Source organism: Camelus bactrianus, chromosome 8 (assembly GCF_048773025.1).
Source record: "Camelus bactrianus isolate YW-2024 breed Bactrian camel chromosome 8, ASM4877302v1, whole genome shotgun sequence".
Lineage (NCBI taxonomy): Eukaryota > Metazoa > Chordata > Mammalia > Artiodactyla > Camelidae > Camelus > Camelus bactrianus.
Genome location: NC_133546.1, coordinates 26,537,891 through 26,552,066, shown reverse-complemented (window position 1 = coordinate 26,552,066; position 14,176 = coordinate 26,537,891). Strand labels below are relative to the sequence as shown.

Sequence of the window (14,176 nt, the reverse complement as noted above, 5' to 3'; positions counted from 1 at the left end):
CCTCCGGGTGGTGAACATTCATAGAACATGGATGTTTTCATGAATGATTCACCTCACACATGAAATGTAAGTGATATCTGGAAGTAAATCCATTGCAACATAATGTTACGTGCTTAATCTTTCTAGCAGTTTGATTATTACCAAAATAAAATGTGACATTTTTCTGCCTTTTTTAAATAACGATTTTGGAAGCCAATGAAATAGTTCATTTTTACTTTAGATGGTTTGGGGTTTGTTTGAAGACCTACTAGATCCCTTTATAAAAGCTACCTGTGGACCAATGCTGGGCCTCATGTTAATTTCACGACGCCAAGAATCCAGGGCTGTTCGGAGCAGAGTCCCGGAAGCAACGTGTTAAATAGCAATCATCGGGTCTATTAAAGTGGTTCCAAATCGTCCAGCCCTGCACTCAGGATTCACAGTAATTCCGGGTGTTGGCGCTCACTAAACGACAAGTTGATGGGGCAGAAGGTTGGGAGGAACGTGACCCTGGAAGCCGAGTGTTGGTTTTACACCCGCTGAGTATCTGTTACAAGTGAATTTCCTCTGGCGCCAGCAGGTATTTTGAGCAGGCATCCAGAAGAATCCCAGAGGGGAAGGATGGGAGTAGGGGAGATGGAGCTGTAAGTTTGGGGATCAAAGCTTTAAAGGTCTCGGAGGAAATCGGTAAATCCAATTGATTGGCCCAAAAGCTCAAGTGAGCTGCAGAAGATATTTCAAATTTCTGAGGCTTAGAGCAGCAGGGGAAGGGATGGAAAGTGGGGGGTAAACAAGATCCCAGAGGAGAGACAACCAGGCCAAGGGGGTAAAATCCCAGACAACCCCCAAGGATGACGAGAGGCTTTACCCTCGCTGTTTAGCCCTGGGACCCCAGAGGGCAGACCGTGTCAGCGTGCTGGGACTGGGGTGCCACTGCTCTCACTGGCCCCAAGTCGCGAAAGGGGAGACAGAGGCTCGGGGGCAGGCCAGGGGCGCCGAGGTGCGCGCAGAGGCCGCGGCGAGTCTTCCCTGGAGGTCTGGGAGGCAGAGCCATTAAAGCCCGGCTGCCCGCTGAAGCGCTCAGTAAAAGTGACTGCAATTTATTTGGATTAGTCACTATACAGGTCTGGGGAGACAGCTATTTATCCGATGCAGGACCTTGACAAATTGACTGGGCAGTGCAAGAGAGAACAATCCTTGTGACCCCGGGCGGTGCCGGGGCGGAAGGCGGGATCCTCCCACCTGCTCCCGACCCACGAGGGCGCGCACCGCCGCTGAGAGGCGCATCTCCACCTGCGGACGCGCGGCGGCCGGCTACCCGCACCAGCCCGCCGGGGTGCCCTCTCCCGGCTGGAGGGGTTCGGGCTGCCGCCGCCCGGCCCTTTCAGGGAAGATTTCCGCTCACTCTCCGGCGGCACGTTCTCCCCCAGGTTCCGGGAAAGTCACCAAATCTGCGGTCTGCCCTGCAGGTGACCCAGTCCTGAGCCCACAGTGGAGCGTCTACCTTGGTAAAAATCATACGGTTTGGCAACATCCGGGTCATATATCAGAAAGGTCGTTTGGATTTTCTAGAGCGCTGACAAACGATTTGAACCTGAAATTTAATTCCACCTCATACGGAATGCGACCATAATGTACTTACTGGTTCTTAACTGAAGATAACTTAGACCCTGGTGTCACCGATTTTGCAGTAGATCCTCTCCAAAAGCCTACAACTTTTGCTTTTACAATTGACATCCCTAACGAGAAAAGAACAAACCACCGCCCAATTCATTCGCTCCATATTTCTGCTCTTAATTTATTCATTAGAAATTATCGTTATAGTAATACATAAAAATCTTTTAAAAAGAAATATTGACCGACAAATAGGTGAATTTCTAACTTGAGATGCAATCAAAAGGAATTCTTTTTCCAACAGTATATGCTTTTAATGTGATCGTTGCCTCAGCTTTAAGGCCAACGATGTATTACAGTACTGCAAGGGATCTAAGACTAGACAGCTAAAATACGAAATTCTGGACAGGAACTCGGACTACTGATAACAAGTAAAATGATTGCTTTCAGAATCTGAAACAGCACTTTTTGGACCATCTCTAAAAAGCTCTGCATCAAGCGCTGATGTTAATTTCTTTCATTGTTTGCCTTTATTTTGGTTAAAGACCCAAGACTGGGAGAGTCATTTAAATAAATTCTTTCTTATTGAGTAAAAGAAATCTGATCCTTTCAGTTAAAAATATGAAAGTTCAGTGTGGCCAAAAGATGAGAGTTTTAGTTCTTTTGATGGAGACTATTTGAACCTGAAAATGCTGCGTGGCTATCTATCTTGCTAAAAGTCAGGGCGAGATAATGTGTAATCTGGCTCTGATTTCTTCTGGAAAGAAAACATTGAAATGACTGCTCATTTATCACTGTGCCCACCCTCCCCCTCTTCCACCTTGGTTTAATTGACTATGTAACACCGAGCTGTTTGTGTCTTCCTTTGACTGCTGGAAGTGAAACCAACTCCGTTGAAGGGAGAGTTTTAGATGATCAGGTTTACTATGGAAAGAAATCATAAGAAAAAAGTATAGAAAGAGGTTGAAAACATTACCACCAGCAAAAACGCTGGAGAACTATCCAAATTTTGTGATGACTCACTGGCATTTCTCCTTGCATGACTGCTTCGTTAATCTGCATATGTAGTTTCTCTGACTAATAGTAACTACTTTAGAGTTCAGTTAAGATGCTGTTTGTAACTGATGGCAAGAATACCTTACTCTATCCTTAAACTGATTGCAAGAATATCTACTCTAGTGATTATGGAAATTAAAATGATCAGATCATTTGTTTCTTGTCCAAACAGTTATTTTAGCCAGACACAGCATTTATTTCCTGTAAGCAGATGTCTAGAATCACAAAAGGAAAAAAAAAGTCAGTATATGTATTAAATAAAATTCAATCTCATTAGTAATTATTTATATAACATTAAGACAGCAATAAGGTACTTTTTCCAATGATCTAATTAGTTAACATTTCTTAAAATGGTAATACACAATTTTGACAAGAAGTTAGTGAAACAGCTCCTCCCAAACACTGTCTGAGAATGTATAATTAGAACAATCTAAGAATGTTCCAAATTATTATTTAAAAGATTAAAATACATGTGCCCTTTAACCTAGCAATTTTATTTCAGGGAATTTATTTGACATAAAGAATTAATGACACGGGAACAAAGATTTTAATTAAGGAATACTCACAGTAACAAAAAACTAGGAACAAATGTGTACAACAGGAAAAATGATTTTGCCATTTAGTTGTATCCTAGACCACTTAGTGACATGCAGATATATATAATGTGTAAGATAACAAAATAGATTATTGTAAAACACAATTCAATATTTTGTGAAAAAAAATTCATAGAAAATATTTGAGAAGATATGTGTGCAGGTGGTTTATCACAGAGTAATGATATTCTCCATTTTTGTTCAAAAGTTTTATATTATATATATGAAATTTTAAAATACAAAAAGTTATGTGATAGAAAATGTCTTCCTTTTCATGTTTTTATCTGTGTTGCTGTTGGAGTTGTTGACTTTTTCCATATTGGTTCACAAAGTTCTTAATATATTAAGGAAATAAGCCCTCTTTCTATCATATTTTTTTTCCAAATATTTTTTTTCTATTTGATATCTTTTTTGATTTTGTTTATATTTAAAATGTGTTTGTAAGCACATTTATCAGTTTTTTTTTTTCATGGCTTTCGGGTTTTATGTTTGCTTGGAAAGCCCCTCCCTACACACACACACACACACACACACACACACGCAAATTACATTTTTAAAAAGTTTCTCACTTTTCTTCTGCTAGTTTCACAGTTTTAACTTTTTACTTTGAAATCTTTAGTTCACTTAGAATTTATTTGAATTCAAGTAGTGAAATAGGGATACAGCCTATATGACCTAACAATTTATCAAGGAATGAATTTTCCCATTGACTTGAAATATCACCTTTTTTCAGAAATTGTTTTCATTTATATTTGGATTTCTAGTGTCCTTATATTGTTCCAATAATATGTTTGTTTATTCAAGTGCCAACACACAATTATTTAAGTTAATATAAATTTATACCGTATTTTAATATAGGGCACCATTCCTCCCTTATTACTTTATTACTTATTCTTTTTTGGAGTATATCTGGCAATATAAGATCCAGCTTATCTAACTTAAAATTTTTCCTTCACATTTTTATTGATATTACATTAAATTTATTAATTAAATAGTGAGAGCTGATGTCTTCAAAATATTGAGTCTTCAGACCAAGAGCAATATAAGTTTTTAGAGTGGATTTTCTTTTCCAATTAAAAAAAAAATGTTCCTCAATGAGTATTACACTGCCCAGGAGGAATTATATTCTATTAATTCAAAGTACATGCTCCCAAGCTTATATAATCTTGAGTGAGTTACGTGAACACTTCATACCTCCCTTTTCTCATGAGTGAAACAGAAATAATAACAGCGCCTGCTGGAGAGAGTTGTACTGAGAATGAAACAAGAAACTCCTCAAAGCACTTATAACAATGTATAGCAATGGTAAGTGCCGAATGCATATTTCTATTATTGGATATTGCTTTTTGATTTTCCTAAGTGTATAATTCTTTGTTGTTATTATTACTGTAAATGGAAACTTTTCTTCTTTTTTATTTTTTTTATTGAGTTATAGTCAGTTTACAATGTTGTGTCAATTTCCAGTGTAGAGCACAATTTTTCAGTTCTTTTTTATTTTTTAGCAGATTATTCCTGTGTTAAGAAAATTGCTGATTTTATATATCAATTTACAAACTGCCATCTTTATCCTCTTTTTCCTTCTGTAACTTTTCAGTTGGCTCTCTTCAGTTGCCCACATATGTAATTTTATCATCTGAAAATAATTATACATTGTCCTTCTCCTGTGCAGTTTTACTGACTCATTTCTTCCTCTTGCATAATTTCCTTGTCTTCTAGACTAAGACTAAGACTTCCAGAGCGACCATGAATAATAATAGAGATAATATAAATTTTTTGTCCTTAACTTCAATGATAATGTGTCTAGTTCGTCATCACAGGTCTTTGTCACATTACAGAAGTTTCTATTTAGTCATATCATAACAGGATTTTTTTAATGAGGGGATGTTAAATTTTATCAAGTGACTTTAGCACGTACAGACATGACTCTGTGGGGTTTTTCTCCTGTGACCTATTAACATAATGAATATATTAACGGTCTCCTAATATTAAATATCATTGTATTCACACATACAAAAGTGTATAAGAGCACTTCTACGTATCATATAAGTCTGTTCATATGATGCTTAATTCTGTTCACTCAAATTTTGGTTAGATCTTTGCAAAGGTTTGCACAAAAATGGACTAGAGTTCTTGAGTAGGGTGAATGTCTGTTACAAGCTCAATTATAATAGCGTTTAAAAAATTTGATATCAGTGTGATACTAGCTTTATAAAAAAAAACTTAGAAACTTTTTTTCTCTCTAGCCTTTGAACTATGTAAGTAATAATGTAGTTATCTGTTTCTTGGAGACTATAGAGTTCCATGACAAAATCATCTAGTTTTGTTGCTTTTTTGGTGAGGAGTGTGATGGAAAGTCTTGACAACTTTTCAATTTCTTCTAAGGACTATTAGTCTCCATCTGCCTCATCTAGTTTGCGTTTTACTATATCATATTTTTCTACAAAACTATCTGTTTTTATTTCCATTGCAGTTCACAGAAAATTTTTGCAATATCAAGCTGTGAGAAAAGGCATGGAAGACACTACTCCTTTCTGTATCACTACATCAGCATATGTGCCTCGCTCAAAGCTACCTCCCATCAAAAGCTAGAATTTGACTTTAACTTAAGAGCAATGAAAAGCATGATATCCAGGGGGGAAAATGATGAGAAGCAAAGGCTTTTAAACAGAGAGCTGAATTTATTAGATTCATGTTTCCAAAGATCACTCTGGATGTACAATGAAGAATGGATGGAGAGGGGCAAGAAAGGATGAGGGGGGACACTTTGAACAAATCCAGTTGCAGTTATTAAGGTAAGGGATGGTAGTAGCTTGAACAATCATGTTGGCTGGGAAGATGAAGGAAGGGAATGGATTCCATAGCTTTTTAGAAGACAGAATCAACAGAACTAGGTGATGGATTATCCTCTATGGAAGGTGAGAGAGAAAGAGGGGTCAAGAATCAGTCCTGGGTTTCTGACTTCTGTAGCTGATGCTGTTCTAGAGGAATGGGGCTCACGTGCTCTGTATCCATGGCTTGGGAACAGAGATACCCTTGGGAACAGGATTATCTCAGTTTTGAGACTCATGATAACATGAACATAATTGAGAATTTATTATACATACCTATGCAGCTAATATAGGCATCTGCAGACGTTACAAAGATACCAAGCCATGTCCCTAAAACAGTTCGAACGATTATAAAAAGATGGATCCCCAAGAATCTGCCTATGAGAGACCCCATTTCATCTGACAAGGAAAGGTGCCCAGAAGCTTCCCCACTGAGAAATATTTCTATCTAAAAGGGGTAATTAGGAAGCAGTGTAAGGCAGCGAAGAAGTATCAGTCAGAAAAACCCGGATTCCGTCAAATTCTCCCTGCTTCTGAATGAATGAATTTGGGCAGATAATCATTCTAAGTACTAGTTTTATGTCTATAAAGGGATGTAACATCTACCTAGAAACATTTTTATGAGGGTTAAATGTGATGACACATGCCAAGCACTCACCCGCCTGGCACACAGTAGTTCTTTGCCTTAGAATCAGAAGTCTTTCAAATGACCACATTTGCTTTTAATAAACAGGTAATTCCTGAGAGTAAATCAGCCAGTCCCTCACATCTTGGTGTTGATCATTGGTACTGCCTTTTAAATAAAAATAATACTTTGGGAGGTTAATATTGATGAAATGATTTATAATTTTATAAATTCTTAATAATCAATGCAGAAGGAATTATTAAAAGATTATATAAACTTTTATTTCTATAAAACTATCAAATGCGTTGAAGAAATGTAAAACATTATCACGATGAAACTTGGTCCTTTAAAAGGCACAGGACACAGATTTTTCTAGTATACTTCTTTGCTTTGGACTTCTTTAAATGTCATGGTAGAAAAGTGCTCTTATAACTGTGTAACACAGCTTAATATGGTTTCATCAAAATTATAACAATGATACATATCCAACTGTGTTATAAAGATCTTAAGAACTCAAATATTTTAACTGTCCTAAAGTTGGTGTGTTAGTCGAGGTTGATTAAAATGTACAAATTAATGCCATGGCTTTATAATCATGACATGAAAATATAGAGATGTTCATGGTAAATGGGTTTGCTCAAACATATAGGGTGGGAACTGACAGCTTACAGTTCACTTAAAATTCACATTGCACAGATGATAATGATTAATTTCTCTAGAAAATAGGTTGAAATATACAACTAAATGATCAGACAAGTGACATATCTTACTTACAGAAAAGGAAAAAGAACCATAACCTGGAGCATACAAGAAACACAAGATAGAATGTGTGATAGCAAGAGTCCATGCTCATTGAACACTTAGGATGTGCTAATTTGTGTGTGTGTGTGTGTGTATGTGTGTGTAATCTTACTTCATCCTCATAATAATCCTATGAAACTAAGAGAGGTTAATCACACCCAAGGTCATACAGCCAGGGAGACACAGTCCTGAAACAATCCATCCATCTGGCACCAAACCTGGTTGTGCTATCTTGTCTCTCACAGGTACCATTCCTCTCCAGCAGCCAGTTCATGGAAAGAAGGCAAAGGTCACGATACACTAAAGTTCTCTTTCTGCTTTAGATTTGTCTATTTTGCAATCAACAAACCAAACTCTTATATTCAGAGCAGAAATTTAAATCTATGAAGTAGCTTTAGCAGAAAAATGCCTGAGTTTGAAACGTGTGAAATGAAAGGAAGGAAAAAAAAAAATCCAACATGTACCGGCTGATTGCAGTTTGTGGCGACAGCCTGTGGCCCTAAGCAGTGTGCTGCGGCCAGCTAAGCACCTGCATTCTGACCTGATGAATGAGATGGAGATGAAGATGAACAAGAGGCATGTGAAGGATAAAATTCACAGGGCCTTGTGTGTTACTTGACACGTGGAAGGACGGTTCTAATGTACGTTTGCAGACTGGAAAGGGAGCCTGAGGGATGCACAGCAAGCCTGGGATGTTACAGGTGTTGAGAGCCTTATTTCGTATATTTAAGAAAAGCCCTTCTTAAACAAGAATAATCTCTGTTGTTTGTACTTTGTACATTGATCCGTTTATTGATTTTACAGTTCTATTAACAGAAAACACTACTATACAAGCAATAAATCAAAACCCATAACTTAGCAAAAGTATCTCCACCATTTCAGTAATAATTTCAAATGTACTTAAATCAAAAGTCTCATTTAATTTAAATCACAAAGTTAATACATTAGATATATTTAAACACTTCAAAAACAACTCACACAGATGATCACAACAATTACAGAACTTCCTTCTGTACTTAAGTGAATTAAAATGTATTAACACCATGAATTTAAATTAGCTTCTTCATCCTCTCTATACTTATGCTCACTTTGAAAATAATTTTCCAAGTTCTAGACAGATGATATTTAAAATATCTAACAACTTGTACTGTTGACCGAGCAGAAGTGGATGCCTGTAGTGCCAAACCACGCTCCCAACCTCCCTCTCTGCCATCTCTTCAGTTGTCCCAGGCATAAGCCCTCGAGTAGATAAATCAGGGGAGATCTGCGGAAGTGCCAGGGAGGATTAAGGAGGCACGTGGCAGAGCTGGGGTATTTACCAACCTGAACAAAAATATTTCAACTTTAACCACTGCTATAGCCATCACTGTACTTACCAGCTAACTATCAGCCTTCTTATAATAATATTACAAGACTTGGAGAAGAAAAGCTATTTCTTCAGACCAGCCAAGGTTAACCTGAGTTATTGACCCACTGACCGATTGTATAGGCACAGTGTCTGGTCACACAGTCCAAGATGACTTGAACCCGCACCAAAGATGATCTAAACGAGCCATTTTGGATGGCTGGATTTTAAACATCATAGTTTTTCAAAGAATTCAAGGCTCTGACAAATAATTTTTGATACTTCACAACCTTTAGTTATGTTCTCTGTTTGATGTTTGTTTTTTTAAGATTTTTAAAAAGATTTTGCTTTATCATTATCTTGCCTAACTTGTGTCTGGACTGGTTTGATCAGGCTGGAATCCTCTGAAAAGTCTGGTCACAGTCCTCCCAATTCTTCCTACTCATCAATTACCAACATGGACACAGAGAAGTTGGTTTGAAGGCGAAAGCAAAGAGCTTAGTTTCGGATGTGCCGCTTGTGAGACAGAGTCATACGGAAATGACCAAGAGGGTTAAGTTTGTAAGGTGTTCTGTGAGCCTGTCAGAGTCACTGAGTTGCCATGAGACCTTTTGTTGGAGCTTGGGAGGCGAGCATTCCCTCTTTTTTTTTTTTTAACTGAGTTTATTCATGGAAGAGGTGTAACTGGACCTTCAGGAAGCAATTCTGATTTCATCCGCCCCCTGATACAGAAATAACCTACCAGAAGGCAGAGGAGAAACACGGGCTGAGTTCTAACAATGAATTTGAGCACTAATCCTCAATATGCTGAACCAACGATGCCCTTGGACTTTTTACCTGTAAGAGCCAATAAATGCCCCTTTGCTTAAATCACGATGGGTTTTCTGTCTCTTGATGCAAAACTCATCAAAAAGTTTATTTTTATTTGGGACTCTATCTAAGTAATATATGAAAGAACATCTTAAAGTCAATTTCACAAACAACCAAAAAAAAATTTTAGCATGGCCATTAATTTCAGTGTCTATCCTATAGCTCTTACCAGCACAGCTTGCTAACCAACACTGAAATAACACTGGGAGGTTTGAATTTCACCTCCTCTCCTTTCCTTGCCCTCCTCTCTAATGGAGGTGCTTAATGAGTAGTGAAAAGTCCTGAAAGGTGAATGAGAAAGAGAACTGAGTAATCAATCCCAAAGGCAATGATCTCCAAAAATATTGTCAGTAAAAAATTCTTTGCCCTCACTGAAGTTATCATTTTCAATAGGTGGTTCTCCCTGGCACACAGCTGGAAAGTGGAGAGTATATTTTCTTTTGAATGCTAACATTTGAAATATTCAATACTATCAAAGAATGACTTAATGAGAAATATAAATCTGTTTCTATATCATTTAAGAAGACGTAAGTTAAGGAACTTCATAAAACTTATGGGGTTGTATTGGGTTTATTTCATGGTTTGTACCATGCAATGATATAATTATATAATTATTGACACACATTAAAAAATTATGCAATACATATGTAAGTTATGAAACATAGTAATTAAAATGTTACTCTAGGTTGAATATTTGTTTCCCCCTGCAAATCTGTATGTTGAGAGCCAGCAGCCAACATGATGGCATTTGGTGGTGGGGTTTAGGGGAGGTGATTAGGTCATGAGAGCAGAACTGTCATAAATGGGGTTAGTGGCCTTATAAAAAGACCCTACAGAGCTCCGTAGCCCCCTCCACCATGTGAGGACTCAGTGAAAAGACGGAACCAGGAAGCAGGCTCTCACCAGACCCAAAATCTGCTACAAGTGCCTTGACCTTGGACTTCCCACCTCCAGAACTGTGAGAAATAAATTTCTCTTGTTTCTAAGCCACCCAGTTTGTGGTATTGTATTACAGCTGCCCGAATGGACTAAGACAAACACTCGGAACCACCATTCGAGATAGAAAACTAGAACATTGCCAACACCAGTGAATTTATTTGTGTTTCCTCGGTCACATCCTTTTATTAACCCTAGATAAAATTATTCCGAATTTTGCGTTCAACATTCCCATACGTTTCTATATAATTTATTATATATATATACACATTATCTATTATTGTATATTACATATACATATATCCCTAAACAATCGTAGTATATGTAGTCTTCTATTGCTTGGTTTTGCATACAACATTATGTTCCTATGACTCATCTATAGTATTGCGTATAACTACAGTTCATCTAGTTTTCCCTGCTGTATATTATTGTCCTTGTTTTCTAGCCTGCTAGTATTGCTGTTCATTTTTTCCCTCTTTCCTCATGCTTAATGTAACCTGGGGGATTAGGGGTGGGAATATATCCGGTGTCTGTGTAAACAGATCACAGTAGGAGCATAATTTCTCACTCAGGCATCACTGAGATAAAAAAAAAAAAAAAAGCAGCCAACTTTCTATTACAGCCTTCCTAGAACAGACTGCAGTGTTCTCTTCATAAGAAACCCCAGCAGAAACTACGAGGAGCTAGTCGTCTTACTCCATTATGGTTTTCAAAAGTGCTTTTCAGAAGTACCTTTCAGAAAGTACTTACTGTTCCTCTTTCAAACACTTCATGTGTAGCTGTTAACAGTAAAGTCAAAGTTAGGTCCCTTCGTTGGGTACCTGTTTCCATGCTATGCCAAATACGAAATGAATTTTGTGGTATGTAAATTATACCTCAATAAAGCTGCTAAAAATTGAAATGCTGTCATAACGTCTCTAAAATACTAAATCTGATTCTTTTGTTGTTGCTGTTTGATTTCACTTAATTAAGGCAATCTACTCATTGTTTGGACTTTTGAAAAAACAGCTTCAGTCTGCTAACTTTTAACATTTACAGAAATGGATTGGTGCCCATTTTAAAGTAAAACTAGAACGGGAGAGACCTGGCAACTTGAGAAGACCTGCTGTTGCAGACTGCGTCTGAGTGAGAATGAGGCGGATTATTTGCTAAAGGGCCTAGAACATGACATTGGGGAGATAATCACTACTCCTCATACAAGTAGAGAAATCCTAAAACAGCAGCAGATTTCCCAAGGGATCCTATGTCATGATGAGGAAGGATTACAGGAAACTTCTACTAACACTTTATTTTCCTTCCCGGGGCTCCGGGACAGGTTTCAGTAACTCAGTGGATAGGTCAATAGCTCCTTACACTATAGAGTTACCCACAGCCCTCATGATAACTTATGTCTTGCCTCCTCCTTTTAAAATCCTCTTTCCTTTTGTCAGAGGCTTTTAAGTTTTGTGTTTCCACCAGTTTGCAACTCTCAGTTGAGTTTGCTTCCTGACGTGGTAGTTGTTAATTGAAATAGGACATCGTGCACCAAACATATCTTCAAAGAAAACTAATTACAGAAAGCCAGGAATAAAAGAATGATTTAGCCAAATCGATCCCACTCTTTTGAACATAATTTTAAATGAAACAGAGCCTTTCTATCTCAATATGAACAGACCTCAAGCTGAAATATAAGAAAAGAAAGCTAAAATAATTAAAAATAGTTTTAAAACTTTATAATTTCTGTTTGTGAAGCAGAGAAGGAAGGCAATTGTTTAGATAATTGAAGCTCTTTCCCAAAATACCAGTTTTGTCTCAGTTATCTTGATATTTCAGGAGGAAAAAAATGGCATGGGTTGTCCTAAGGATGAAAGTTCTTCTACTGGTTTTGCATCTGTAGAAACAATGTAAGTGATGTGTGTTAGTGTAGAGTTTAACGTTCCAGAAATAAGCAGTCAGAAAAAGACATTATCATCTCAACATTTTCCCTGTGGAGAGAATTGTGAGGTGACAGAGCATTCGACCTTCTCACAAATAGCCCTCAGCCTAGTTTGCATGACATTTTTCTTTAATGTTATAAAAAAATAGAATCTTATTCCAGATTTTTGGTTTCTCAGCAGCTGTGAGTTTCTATGGAAATCTGAATATTTTTTAAATAGACATCAGTCACTTTATTTAAAAATTCATGAGTATTCTAGGATGTGAGAAAGACTGCTTTATTCCTTTAATATTATTCTTTTAACTAGCCTCATATGGTATGTGTTAATAGCACTTCTAGTATCAAAGATGGGAGTCTAATACAATGTGAATCGCTTTTATATGCCAGTGTTTTATTTTAAACACACACACACACACATACACACACATCTGAGCCAAACATCACTAAGTAATTTAGTGATGATATTGCATCTAGAAAATTCCTCAGGAAGGTCACTCTTTAGAATTACTCTAACTGATTCAGTGGATTTCTATGTTAGCATAAGATGCTGTTCAAGATTTAAGTCAGTTCTCATATCTCACCAATGAACTCATAATGACAAGAGAACTGTGGACAAAAAAGATTTGCTTGTCATTCCTACCCTGTCTTCAACCCATCAAGGCAACTATATTTTCTAAAAGAACACAAAGCATTAAAATATACATTCACAGAAGCCAGACAGCTCATTGCGTGATGGTCCCATGCCCTATCTAGACTGCTTAAGGCATTCCATAATTCTTACAAACCTGCAATGCAAACGAAGGGCCTTACAGCACCTCTGCAAGGAAAGAATAGAAACATACTTTTATTTCCGTGTTAAAACTGTAGAAAGCAGTCACAAAGGTCACTGCGATTAGAATCTGATTAAAATCATTACTAAATAATCATTTTAACAGATCGCCATAAATGCCATAATTAAAGACAAGTACCAGAAGACATATCTGCTCTCTTACTTTCAGAAGATCCTTAAATTAAGGTTTTGCAAACTTTTGTATTCACAATGGAATCCTTGACTCAAACACACTTTTCTCTCATTTGTAACTATTTGATTTACTTATTTTCAATTTTACAATTAATGGTGCTTTGTAAAGAACAGATATTATTTTCTTAGTATCTATTTGTCAATGTTAAGATGAAAACGTTGTGTATGTTAAGAGTTTGCTATACTATGACAAGAATGAGAAATTCAGGGTTAACTATCTCCTACTGAGCAGTGAGCTGGATGTGTGAGCAGAGATGGGACAGGATAACCATTGAGCCTGCAAGGTAGCTGAATGGAGTGAACTGAGAACCTCACTGGCTCCTACCCCCACCAAACAACCAAACAATGTGGACACTTGCCTGTGCCCAGAACAAATTTTTATTTGTTGTACCATATTCATGTCATCTTTTAGATTAAAGATTTATTTAAAAATCTTAAAAGGAGAGTATATGCCTGACCTTTTAGGATATGTATAAAGGTAACAACACAAATTGAAAGAGCCCAAAGGGAAAAAAAGACATTTGCTTGACCAAGCATCTCTTTCTTCCACAGTGAGAACTATTATCACAAATAAGAAGAAAGAAAGAAAGAAA

General features: G+C 37.2%; 1 long non-coding RNA gene across 2 annotated transcripts; it reads left to right on the top strand.

Moving 5' to 3' along the window:
* Positions 1-408: 408 nt before the first annotated feature.
* LOC141578347 (uncharacterized) lies at positions 409-11,490 on the top strand. Of its 2 annotated transcripts, none has more exons than XR_012508582.1 (3): positions 409-559; positions 1,093-4,547; positions 5,713-11,490. It is a non-coding gene; the product is annotated as an uncharacterized LOC141578347 (long non-coding RNA). The 2 variants fall into 2 exon arrangements; XR_012508581.1 differs by having other exon boundaries at positions 409-4,547; positions 5,713-6,034; positions 7,742-11,490.
* The last annotated feature ends 2,686 nt before the right edge of the window (positions 11,491-14,176 follow it).